Raw genomic sequence first — 13361 nt, forward strand, 5'->3', positions numbered from 1 at the left:
GATCCTGACTATGGGAGCTGCCTGTACGGAGTTTGCACGATCTCCCTGAGACCTGCGTGGTTTTCCTCCAGTTTCCTCCCACATGCCAAAGATGTACATGTTTGCAGGTTAATTGGCTTTGGTAAACTTGCCCCAATGTGTGTAGGATGTAACAAGTGTACGGGTGATCGTTGGTCGGCGCAGACTCGGTAGGCCGAAGGGCCTGCTTCCACGCTGAATCTCTAGACTAAACTAAAATTGAGGCTTGAATTTTCAACTATCTGACTCAGACAGCTGTGCTTTAGACAAGGTGAAATCAGCAGCTATGTTGACAGGAGATTCGGATCTGTCAGTTCACAATTTGGGACCCTCCTTCAGACTGTTCAAGAATTTTTGAATAAAAAGGTCTAAAACTGGAAGATGGCCATGAGAGAGGGACAGAATGCATGAAGTGATAGGTGGGTACAGGTGAAGGGCATCTCTGGAGGACCTTTCACAAGTACACAAGTTATAGGAGGAGAATTAGGCCATTCGGCCCATCGAGTCTACTCCGCCATTCAATCATGGCTGATCTCTGCCTCCTAATCCCATTTTCCTGCCTTCTCCCCATAACACTTGACACCAGTTCTAATCAAGACTTCGTCCATCTCTGCCTTAAAAGTATCCACTGACTTGGCCTCCGCAGTCCACTGTGACAATGAGTTCCACACATTAACTACCCTCTAACTAAAGAAGTTCCTCCTCACCCCCTTTCTAAAAGAGTGCCCTTTAATTCTGAGGCCATGACCTCTGGTCCTAGACTCTCCCACCAGTGGAAACATCCTTTCCACATCCACTCTATCTAGGCCTTTCATTGTTCTGTAAGTTTCAATGAGGTCCCCCCTCAACCTTCTAAACTCCAGCGAGTGGAGGCCCAGTGACGCCAAGTACTCATCAGTGCTTGTGTCATCCTCAACTGCTGCCTACACTTACTTACATGGGTGATACAATAGTAACGATGAGCTCCCTGTCTGATGCCAACTGCCACATCCCTATCCAGCCAAGCTCACCTCACTTTACATCATCTGAAGATTGAATCTGTCATCTTCCCAACCATGCAGCTCCACAATTCCCTTCCATGATCCAACATGAGAGGCAAGTGCGGCACAGTGGAGTCGCGGCCTCACAGCCCCAGAGACCCAGGTTCCATCCTGACCTCGGGTGTTGCCTGTGTTGAGACTTACTCTCTCCCACACACCACGTGGGCTATCCCCTGGCCCTCTGGATTCCTCCCTCATCTCAAAGACGTCTGGGTTTGTTGGTTAATTGGCCCACGGTAAATTACCCCTTAGTGTGTAGGGAGCGGATGAGAAAATGGGATAACATAGAACTAGTGTGATCAATGGTCACTCGATGGGCCAAATGACCTGTTTCCCTGCTGTATCTTACAATCGATCATTCATGTTCATAAGTTCTAGAAGCAATGCATTTCGTTGTCTCTGTACTGTACACTGACAATGACAATTAAAATTGAATTAATTAAAAATTGAATCTGAGAATTAGACCTTTCGGCCCATCATGTCTACTCCACCATTCAATCATGGCTGATCTATCTTTCTCCCTCAGCCCCATTCTCCTGCCTTCACCCCATAATCCCTGATTCTTATACTAATGAAAAATCTATCAATCTCCATCTTAAAAATATCCATTCTTGGCCTCCACAGCTGTCTGTAGCAATGAATTCAAAATTAATAACGCCACAACTGACATTCAGAATACTTAGAACCATTGGATGTAGAGAGGTTTTAAATGATGGTTTCATACTACCTTGGGATTTTTAGATCTTTCAAAATTTTGCTCTCATCTTTGAATATTCTGCATGCATTTCATGTTAACCATATAACAATTACAGCACGGAAACAGGCCATCTCGGCCCTACAAGTCCGTGCCGAACAACTTTTTTCCCTTAGTCCCACCTGCCTGCACTCATACCATAACCCTCCATTCCCTTCTCATCCATATGCCTATCCAATTTATTTTTAAATGATACCAACGAACCTGCCGCCACCACTTCCACTGGAAGCTCATTCCACACCGCTACCACTCTCTGAGTAAAGAAGTTCCCCCTCATGTTACCCCTAAACTTCTGTCCCTTAATTCTGAAGTCATGTCCTCTTGTTTGAATCTTCCCTATTCTCAAAGGGAAAAGCTTGATCACATCAACTCTGTCTATCCCTCTCATCATTTTAAAGACCTCTATCAAGTCCCCCTTAACCTTCTGCGCTCCAGAGAATAAAGACCTAACTTATTCAACCTATCTCTGTAACTTAGTTGTTGAAACCCAGGCAACATTCTAGTAAATCTCCTCTGTACTCTCTCTATTTTGTTGACATCCTTCCTATAATTGGGCGACCAAAATTGTACACCATACTCCAGATTTGGTCTCACCAATGCCTTGTACAATTTTAACATTACAACGTTAAGTATGAAGTATGCGTGATTGATAGCACAATGAAGAGGTAGTGGCTTCACCCTTCCTGGTACTAGTTCATTGTCTCCAGTTTCCGCCTTTCAAATATACCACGAGTATTACCGAGACATCTCTCTTCAATCAACGCTCTCAATGAAGCTGATAGATCAGAAGAGCAGAGGAGGTGGCCATTTCAGCCTGTCAGCCATTTTGTAGAAAAAATAGACACAAAATGGTGGAGTAACTCAGCGGGTTGGGCGGCATCTTTGGAGAACATGGATGGGCAGATGAGGTTTGAGGAGGTGCACATGAACTTCTGTCTCATCTGGAAGGGCTGCTGGGGTTCCTTGGTGGAGGCAAGGGAGGAGGTATAGGGACAGATGTTAAATCTCCAGTGGTACTTTGGGTGGGAAGTGATGAATGCACCAAAGATTTGCGATTTGAGCGGTCTCTACAGAAGGCGGAAAGGGTTTGGAGATGGGAAGTTGTGACTGGTGGTGAGATCAGGTTGAAGTTGAGGGAAATGGCGGAGGATGATGTGTTGGATGCGGAGGCTGGTGGGGTGACAGATGAGGACAATGGGGAACTCTGTTTCTGTTCCATCTGGGTGAAAGGGAGCGAGCACAGAACCAGGGGACACAGAGGGGGCACGGGTGAGGGATCTAACTATGACAGTGGGGGGGAGAAGCCATGTTTACTAAAGAAAGATGACATCATGGATGTCCGAGAATGGAAAGCCTCATCTTGGGAGCAGATGTGGCAGAGACAGAGGAATTGAGAGTTGAGGACTGCATCTTTGCAAGAGGCAGCGTTGGAGGGGGTGTAGTCCAGATAACTGTGGAGTCACTAGGCTTGTAGTCGACGTCAGTCAGTCAGTCAGTCAATGACAGGTGGATGCAGGTGAGGGGGACTATGACTGGCAGATGGATGGACAAAGGTCAGAGATGGGAAGAGGACAAAAGGCTGTGGGAAAAGGAGAGAAGAGGCAGGTAACGCTCGGCCAGAGGAAGAGTTACAAGTGGAAGGGGTCAGGGGAGTTGTTGATTAGTTATTAAAATTGGAGAATTAAAGAACACAACAACAGGCGGCCCGGGTTCGATCCTGACTACGGGTGCTGTCTGTACGGAGTTTGCACGTCTCTCTCCGTGACTTCCATGGGTTTTCTCCGATAACTTCGGTTTCCCTCCACACTCCATAATATGTACAGGTTTGCCGGTTAATTGGCTTGGTATTATTGTAATTTGTCCCTAGTGTGTGTAGGGCAGTGTTAGTGTGAGGGGGTCGCTGGTCGGTGTGGACTCAGTGGGCCGAAGGGACCTGTTTCCGTGCTGTATCTCTAAAACTAAAAAAACTGTATTTCTAATGAAAGCCTTTCATTTTACTGAAAATTCATTCCAAACAGCTCTCTTAAAACTCACAAGTACATGGTGTATATGTTCGCTGAAAGCCTTGTAAATAAATGTATTCATTGAAAAGAATGTTATCTACACTATTATTTTTACTGTTGTGTACAACAAGTGTCTTTCCTCATTGTTAGGAACTGTGTGGATGTAGGCAGATAAACACTGATTGAATTAGAATTGAATAAAATCGTACACAATGTGGAACAAATAAGTTAATTTACATGACAAGAACATCCAATTTTCCTCATTTCAAAGTGTTCACAGAATCGAACAAAAATATGTTCATATCAGGTACATAATATCCCTTCCTCTGGCTTCACATTTCACTCCACATCTCTCCTTGTCTCCATGTCAGGTTTTTGTCTTCTCATCTCTAGCCTTTGTCCATCCATCTACCAGATCAACTGCCCCCCCCCCCCCTCACCTGTGTCCACCTATCGCTTGCCAGGCTGCGTCCCACCCCCACCTCTCTTCCAATTTTTACCCCCCACCCCCTACAATAACAGTGCAAGAACAACCTTTCTAGTTGGAGAGTCTCGGACTTGAGGTCACAGCCTCAGAATTAAAAATTAAAGGACGTTCCTTTTGGAAGGAGATGACGAAGAATTTCCTTAGTCAGAGGGTGGTGAATCTGTGGAATTCCTTGCCACAGAAGGCTGTGGAGGCCAAGGTCAATGGATATTTTTAAGGCAGAGATGGACAGATTCTTGATTCGTACAGGTGTCAGAGGTTATGGGGAGAAGGCAGGAGAATAGGGTTAGGAGGGAGATATAGATCAGCCATGATTGAATGGAGGAGTAGACTTAATGGCCTAATTTTGCTCCTATCACTTATGAACTTATGCTGTCATCAACCACACTGCTGCAATATCCTTGTCTCATTTTGTTTAATATCTACAAATGTATCACTCTGCTTTGAATACAATCAATAACTGATCCACCAGGATACACAGCAGAGAAGAGGACTCCTTGTTTCAGTTCTAGATGGACCACTTTCATTTTGAAACTGTGAGCCTTGGTTGCAAGGCTCCTTAACCAGGGGAACCACCCTCTCATCATCCATCCTATCAAGCCTTGAGGTTGTTAGGTGAGAAAAGGGAACGGGCCTGGTGAATAGGGAATTGGCCAACATGAAGAAACAAGGGACTGCGGATGCCGGTCTATAGTAGAAGAGCCTCGACGCCAAACATCACCTATCCATGTTCTCCAGGGACGCTGCCTGACCCGCTGAGTTAATAGACAATAGACAATAGACAATAGGTGCAGGAGTAGGTCATTTGGCCCTTCGAGCCAGCACCGCCATTCAATGTGATCATGGCTGATCATCCCCAATCAGTACCCCGTTCCTGCCTTCTCCCCATATCCCCTGACTCCGCTATTTTTAAGAGCCCTATCTAGCTCTCTCTTGAAAGCATCCAGAGAACCTGCATCAGAGAATTCCACAGACTCACCACTCTCTGTGAGAAAAAGTTTCCTCGTCTCCATTCTAAATGGACTACTCCTTATTCTTAAACTGTGGCCCCTGGTTCTGGACACCCCCAACATCGGGAACATGTTTCCTGCCTCTAGAATGTCCAAGCCCTTAACAATCTTATATGGTTCAATGAGATACCCTCTCATCCTTCTAAACTCCAGAGTATACAAGCCCAGCTGCTCCATTCTCTCAGCATATGACAGTCCCGCCCTCCCGGGAATTAACCTTGTAAACCTACGCTGCACTCCCTCATAGCAAGAATGTCCTTCCTCAAATTTGGGGACCAAAACTGCACACAATACTCCAGGTATGGTCTCACTTGGGCTCTGTACAACTGCAGAAAGACCTCTTTGCTCCTATATTCGATTCCTCTTGTTATAAAGGCCAACATGCCATTCGCTTTCTTCACTGCCTGCTGTACCTGCATGCTTATTCCAGCACTTTGTGTCTTTCCTGGAGAAGTATATGACAAGCCTGCCATCTGAAATATTAATTTAGTAAGATCATTTTTATTTAATGTCAATGAAAGCGACTAGCTTTCGCAGGCAGTTATTTGACTGAACATGTTTCCATTCAGTTAATAAGGCAAATGATTTGCTACAGTTGAAATCCCCACATAAATTGACGTTTTCCTCTGCCTCTGGGACTTTTTGTTGCAAGCTCTGAATATAAAAGTCAAGGGGCGGTGATGGATTAGATAAGCCCTCAATTAGAACAAGTACAGTGCATGTCAGAGAAATTCAGCAAAGTGGAGAGTCATAGAGTGATACAGTGTGGAAACTGGCCCTCCAGCCCAACTTGCCCATACTTACCAACATGTCCCATCTACACTGAACCCACCTGCCTACATTTGGTCCATATCCCTCCAAACCTGTCCTATCAATGCACCAGTCCAAATGTTATAAGATCATGAGTGGAATAGATCAGGTAGACTAACAGAGTCTCTTGCCCAGACATAGGTTTAAGGTGAAGGGGAACAGATTTAGTAGGAATCTGAGGGGTAACTGTTTCACACAAAATGGTGTGTGTATGGAACGAGCTGCCAGAGGAGGTAGTTGAAGCAGAGTCGAGCACAATGTTTCAGAAACATTTAGACAGGTACATGGATAGGGCAGGTTAAGAGGGATATGGACCAAACGCGGGCAGGTGGAACTAGTGTAGATCGGACATGTTGGTCAGTGTGGGCAAGTTGGGCCGAAGGGCCTGTTTCCACACTGTGTGACCCTCTTGACACTAATGTGGTTGGCCCTGCAATGTACCAGCAAGTCACTCAGGCTCAGGGGAAATTAGGAATGAACAATCAAAGCTGCCTAGATCCTAATAAATAAAGCTTACTATAGCATCATTTTGTTTCCATAGGTCTTGTTTAAAGCTAAACGAGTTTTATTTATCTACAGATGAAGTAAATAGGAGCATCATATGTTGTAAATCCCCATTGAACGTTCCAACTGTACCATTCACGATGCCCATTCACTTATAATCATGACTTTGCATTGACCAGGTAAACTTGTGAATGTGTTGGATTTTAGTAACAAACTACATAGCAAGACACTACACCCAGTGTTGTTTTGCATTTGTTTCTCGCTGTGTGGCGGCAAGCTGATCAGCAAGTGCTCGGCATGATGCCGTTCTGCTCCGGCCTGTACATTACACTTTACCCCGTTGTTAATGGGGATAGAGTGAAGCTCGGGAGTGTTCCCGGCGAGCAGGATCAAGCCCTCCAGTAGGCCCGGCTCGCCCGGCGCGGACGTAGACGTGAGAGCGGGGAGGGACCGAGAGGGCCTTCGCAGAGCCGTCAGAGAGGAGGAAAGGACAGAGAGCGAGGGGGGGGGGGACATCAAACAGCGAGGGGGGCCCGATATCAAGGAGGGCCGTCGGAGAACAGGGGGACCCCCGGCAGGGGGCTGCCTGCGACCACGTGCGGCGGCTGGCCGTAGATAAAACTATTCAGTGAACGTTTGCAACTTTGTCGCCGCTAGAGGTGAGGTCTGCTACATGATGTTACAGGGTTATACGCAAAACAAAGCATTCCACTGTACCTGGGTACATGTGACAATAAAGTATCCCTGAATCATTGAACCATGGAGAATCCCACAGCGCAGTTCAACCACAATTTCACGTCTACCTGTGTCAATATCTGTTTCACCTGCATTCTTTTGGCTAACATTGCCAACTTGGACTGAATAACACTTGGAAGAAGACCACTCGGCCCATCAATTCCCACCTACCCTTCGAACCTCAATCAGCCGGTCCCGTTCACACCAGCCCTACAACTGTTTCTCAAGTAGTGATCCAATTTTCATCTGTTAAGTTATTTATTTAGTTACTGTAGTTATTTAGATAGTTAATTAGTTAGTTAGTTAGTTCATTAGTTAGTTGGTTGGTTGGTTATTTTTTTAGTTAAGTTTAGTTTCTTGTCACATGTACTGAGGTACAGCGAAAAGCTTTTGTTGCTGAAAGAACTGATAGACTGCTTCCACCAACCTTGCCAGCTTCAGGTTATAACAACCTTGCTTAAGAAATATTCTTTAAGGGCTTAAAGAAATATTCTCATCTTTCCCCATGTGCTCACCACCTTAATTCAAAGCTTTAACCTCTCTAACGAGAATTGCTCAGAAGGACAGCATGGAGAATGTGGGCATGGGGAACTGCAGATGCTGGAATCTTGCATAGAACACAAAGTGCTGGAGTAACTCAACGGGTCAGACAGCATGGATAGGTGACGTTTCAGTCTGAAGAAGGGTCCCTGCCCAAAACATCACCTATCGATGTCCTTCAGAGGTGCAGCCTGACCGGCCGAGTTACTCCAGTACTTTTGTGTACATTGCAGCATGGAAACCAGTTCTTCAACCCACCATCTCCACACCAGCTATCAAGGACACATTTACTCTACTCGAAGGGGCAGGGGGAAAAGATTGAAGAGGAATCTGAGGGGTGACTTTTTCCACACAAAGGGTGGTGGGGTGTATAGAACGAGCTGCCAGAGGAGGTAGTTGAGAAGGGACTATTAGAAACATAGAAACATAGAAATTAGGTGCAGGAGTAGGCCATTCGGCCCTTCGAGCCTGCACCGCCATTCAATATGATCATGGCTGATCATCCAACTCAGTATCCCGTACCTGCCTTCTCTCCATACCCTCTGATCCCCTTAGCCACAAGGGCCACATCTAACTCCCTCTTAAATATAGCCAATGAACTGGCCTCGACTACCCTCTGTGGCAGGGAGTTCCAGAGATTCACCACTCTCTGTGTGAAAAGGGACTATTGCAACGTTTAAGAAAGAATTAGACAGGTACATGGATGGGACAGGTTTAGAGGGAGATGGGCCAAATGCTGACAAGTGGGATTAGTGCAGATGGGACATTGTTGGTCCGCATGTCTTTGGGATGTCAGTGAAAACCGGAGCCCTCAGGAGAATCCCATGTGCAGAACATGCAACCTCCACACAGACAGCAGAGTCACAGAGCCACCAGTTCTATCACCAATACCACCATTCCGCCCTTAATCCCTGTCATAGTCACCTCTCCCAAGTTTTTTAATTAAGAATAAGGGGTAGAACATTTAGGATTAAGAATGAGGGGTAGGCCATTTAGCACTGAGATAAGGAAAATCTTTTTCACCCAGCGAGTTGTGAATCTGTGGAATTCTCTACAACAGAAGGCAGCGGAGGCCAATTCACTGGATGTTTTCAAGAGAAAGTTAGATATAGCTCTTAGGGCTAACGGAATCAAGGGATATAGGGAGAAAGCAGGAACGGGGTACTGATTTTGGATGATCAGCCATGATCATACTGAATGGCTGTGCTGGCTCGAAGGGCCGAACGGCCTGCTCCCGCACCTATTTTCTATATTTAGCGCAAGAAAAACAGTCCAAGATTCTAATCTTGTAGCTCATCCCACGAAGCACAAGTTAAATTGCAAGTAGCATGCAGCTACAAGATCGCTCAGTTATTCAAAGGATGTTGCAGCTTTGGAAAGGGTGTTGATGATGGAAAGATGCCTGGATTAGGAGGTATTAGCTCCAGGGAGAGGTTGGGCACACTTGGATTGTTCCCTCTGGAACCGCAGAGGTTGAGGAGAGAGCCAATAGCAAACCAGGCAAAACTATTGTGCTAATTCCAAAGTATCCTTCTTTGAGTAGGGAAGTCAAACCCTTCTGCATAGTATTCCAGGTGTGGTCTCACTGAAGGCCAGCTTAGTTAGAACATAATATTGTACTCTACAGTAGTGGTCCCTAACATGGGATACTAATCTTTCTCTCATCCTCCACTGTCAGAGTGTGGCCATAAGCAAATTGCAGGAACGGAACCTCATATTTTGCTTGGGTAGCTTACAGCCCAGCGGTATGAACTTTGAATTCACTAATTTCAAGTAACCCTTGCATTCTCACCCCCCCCCACCCCTCCCCACCCCTCCAACCCTAGTCATCCTACTAGTTCCACTGTTCGTATCTCTTTATCCCTTCATTATCACCTCTTCCCCAGCCAACAATGGGCCATTATGGGCTCCTAGTGCCGGCCCTGATTTGTTCTGGTCTTTTCTTACCTCCAGTTCCTCATTCTTACGCTCATTGTTGGGGTAGTTGTGAATCACAGAGATGGCCAAAGGGACAGACATTTTCTGGGGGATTGGGGAAGGATTAAAGGAAGGGTCTGTACAGAGATAAAGAGAATGCAATACTTTAATCAAACATGAACAAGTGGAGTAACTCAGCGGGGCGGGCAGCGTCTCTGGAGAGAAAGAATAGGTGACATTTCGGGTGGAGACCCTTCTTCAGACTGAAGAACATGGATAGGCGACGTTTCAGGTTGAGACCCTTCCCGAGCCAAAACATCACCTATCTACGTTCTGCAGAGAAGCTGCCTGACCCGCTGAGTTGCTCCAGTACCTAGTGTCCTCCCTTATCAGCTGCTCAGAAACCCAATCATCACAACCAGCATGATGTCATTGGATCATCCACAGTCTGAAAACCAATTTACTTGTAAGTTATTAGATTTGCTGCACTCATGCACTCAGGCAAGCTTCATCATCAGCGAAAAATTACGAGACTTAATCAAATGAGCAAAACTGGATTTTTGGTTCGTACTAGAAAAGTGCAAAGAAGTCACCCGCTGATGTCTTCCTGCATAAAAACACCGTGAGTTCAACCATGAATGATGGCTTTAAAGCTGTTATTTTTGAAGAGCTTGTATTGTAGATATGACCTGCCATGCTTTGTCCTGCCCCTCCACTCTTCTAGTTTTCCCTCTTCCACCCCCAACCCCTGCAATCAGTCTGAAGAAGGGCGGAATGGGGGCGCAGCAGTCGAGTTGCTGCCTTACAGCGCTGGCAGCGCCAGAGACCAGGGTTCGATCCTGACTATGGGTGCTGTCTGTACGGAGTTTGGACATTTTCCCTGTGACCCGCGTGGGTTTTCTCCAAGATCTTTGGTTTCCTCCCACAAAAATTGTAAACATCGTCCCCAGTGTTAATGTGCGAGGATCACTGGTCGGTGGGGACGCGACGGGCCGAACGGCCTCTTTCCGCGCTGTATCCCCAAACTAAAGGGTCCCGGACCCCTGAAACGTCGTCTGTCCATGTTCTCCAGGGATGCTGCCTGATTCACAGAGTTACTCCAGCACTTTCTGTGTCTTCTTTGTGGATTTATCACAGGGGACAGAAAGGTGACAGCAAGATAATCAATCAGAAGATAACCAGATCAAAATAACACAACAAGAAATCACTGCGACTTGGTCTTCAGGCTGGATGCTCCAGGAAATTACCTTTGTTGAACAGGGAGCAGAACTGCTGTTGAATCACTGTGGTGTCACAATGGTTTCACAGCTGGAACCCAGTGAATGGAAACTGCAATCACAGTGTTTGAATGAACTGTCAGGACATGCACTGCTGTACGAGTGCAGAACTCTTTGAAGAACAGATTTTTTGTTGAAACGGAGCAGCACCTGGCAATAATGTCTTGAAAATTCGACGGAGGGTAGAGGTACTATATATATATATATATTGTCCAGAACTATTGCCTCTGCAAAAGTATTCTATTCTAACTTAGTCTGTAGATCATACTCTATTCAATTCATTCAGAAGCATCTTACAACGCACATTTCATTCAATTTACATACTTCCTGGAAAACATTGGATACAAGTCTAAAATGGTCAAATATACTGTAAGGTCATTAACTCATACGTGATAGGAGTAAAATTAGGCCATTCGGCCCATCAAATCTACTCCGCCATTCAATCATGGCTGATCTATTTATCCCTCCTAACCCAATTCTCCTGCCTTCTCCCCATAACCTCTGAAACCTCTACTAATCAAGAATCTATCTATCTCTGCCTGAAAAATAACCACTGACTTGGCATCCACAGTGGCAACCCCCCTCTCACCAGTATCCACCTATCACCTATTCCCCCCCCCCCCCCCCCCCCCCCACTTCTATCAGTCCCAATGTGAAACATCACCTATCCATGTTCTCCAGAGATGCTGCCTGACCCGCTGAGTTACTCCAGCACTTTGTGTCCATCTTGGGTGTAAACCAGCATCTGCAGTTCCTTCCTACACAGAGATGTGGCTTGGGGCAGTGGAGCAGTGGCCACATTGAATGATAGGTGGTCTTCTGGTATGGCAGGATGAGAAGAACATGCTTTCACTGGTAATTACAGACCTCGCCTTGTTTAGCCTGGTCTCCAAAGTGTACATGAGATCAATAATTTCACTTCATATGTTTTTTATGACCCCGTATGCTTGAAGGGACAATAATCCAGAAGAAGGGTATATATTAGTTTAAAGATAAACAGGGCGGCACAATGATGCAACTGGCAGAGTTGCTGCTTACAGCGCCAGACACCCGAGTTTGATCCTGACCTCTAGTGCTGTCTGTTTAAGAAGGAACTGCAGATGCTGGAAAATCGAAGGTAGACAAAAATGCTGAAGAAATTCAGCGGGTGCAGCAGCATCTATGGAGCGAAGGAAATAGGCAACGTTTCGGTCTGAAATCCCTTCTTCAGACTGAAATTCCTTCGCTCCATAGATGCTGCTGCACCCGCTGAGTTTCTCCGGTGCTGTCTGTATTGAGTTTGTATGTTAAAGATGTTGTAGCAGTGCATTTGGAAAGCAGACAGGATCAGTCAAAGTCAGTAAGGATATATGAAGGGGAAATCATGCTTAACTAATCTTCTAGAATTTTTCGAGGATGTAACAAGTAGAATGAACAAGGTAGAGCCAGTGCCTGTGGTGCATCTGGACTTTGACAAGGTCTCGCACAAGATATTAGTGTGCAAAATTAGAGCACTTGGTATTAGGGGTAGGGTATTGACATGGATAGAGAACTGGTTGGCAGACAGGAAGCAAAGAGTAGGAATTAACGGGTCCTTTTCAGAATGGCAGGCAGGGAATAGTGGGATGCCAGTTATTTACAATATATTACGGATATAGACGAGGGAATTAAATGTGACATCTCCAAGTCTGTGGATGACACAAAGGTGGGTGGCAGTGTGAGCTGCGATGAGGATGCTACGAGGCTGCAGGGTGACTTGGATCTGTTGGGTGTGTGGGCAGATGCATTGCAGATGTAGTATAAAATGGATAAATGTGAGGTTATCCACTTTGGTGGCAAGAACAGGAAGGCAGATCATTATCTGAATGGTGTCAGATTAGGAAAAGGGAAGGTGCAACGAGACCTGGGTGTGCTTGTACATCAGTCACTGAAAGTAAGCATGCAGGTGAAGCAGGCTGTGAAGAAAGCTAATGGCATGTTCGCCTTCGTTGCGAGAGGATTTGAGCGTAGGAGCACGGAGGTCCTACTGCAGTTGTACAGGGCCCTGGTGAGACCGCACCAGGAGTATTGTGTGCAATTTTGATCTCCTAATTTAAGGAAGGACATTATTGCTATTGAGGGAGTGCAGCGTAGGTTCACCAGGTTAATTCCTGGGATGGAGGGACTGACTGGGCTTGTATTCACAGGAATTTGGAAGGATGAGAGGTAATCTTATAGATGCATATAAAATTCTTAAAGGATTGGACAGGCTAGATTCAGGAACAATGTTCCCCATGTTGGGGGAAAC

The sequence above is a fragment of the Amblyraja radiata genome, chromosome 28, assembly GCF_010909765.2.
Source record: "Amblyraja radiata isolate CabotCenter1 chromosome 28, sAmbRad1.1.pri, whole genome shotgun sequence".
NCBI lineage: Eukaryota > Metazoa > Chordata > Chondrichthyes > Rajiformes > Rajidae > Amblyraja > Amblyraja radiata.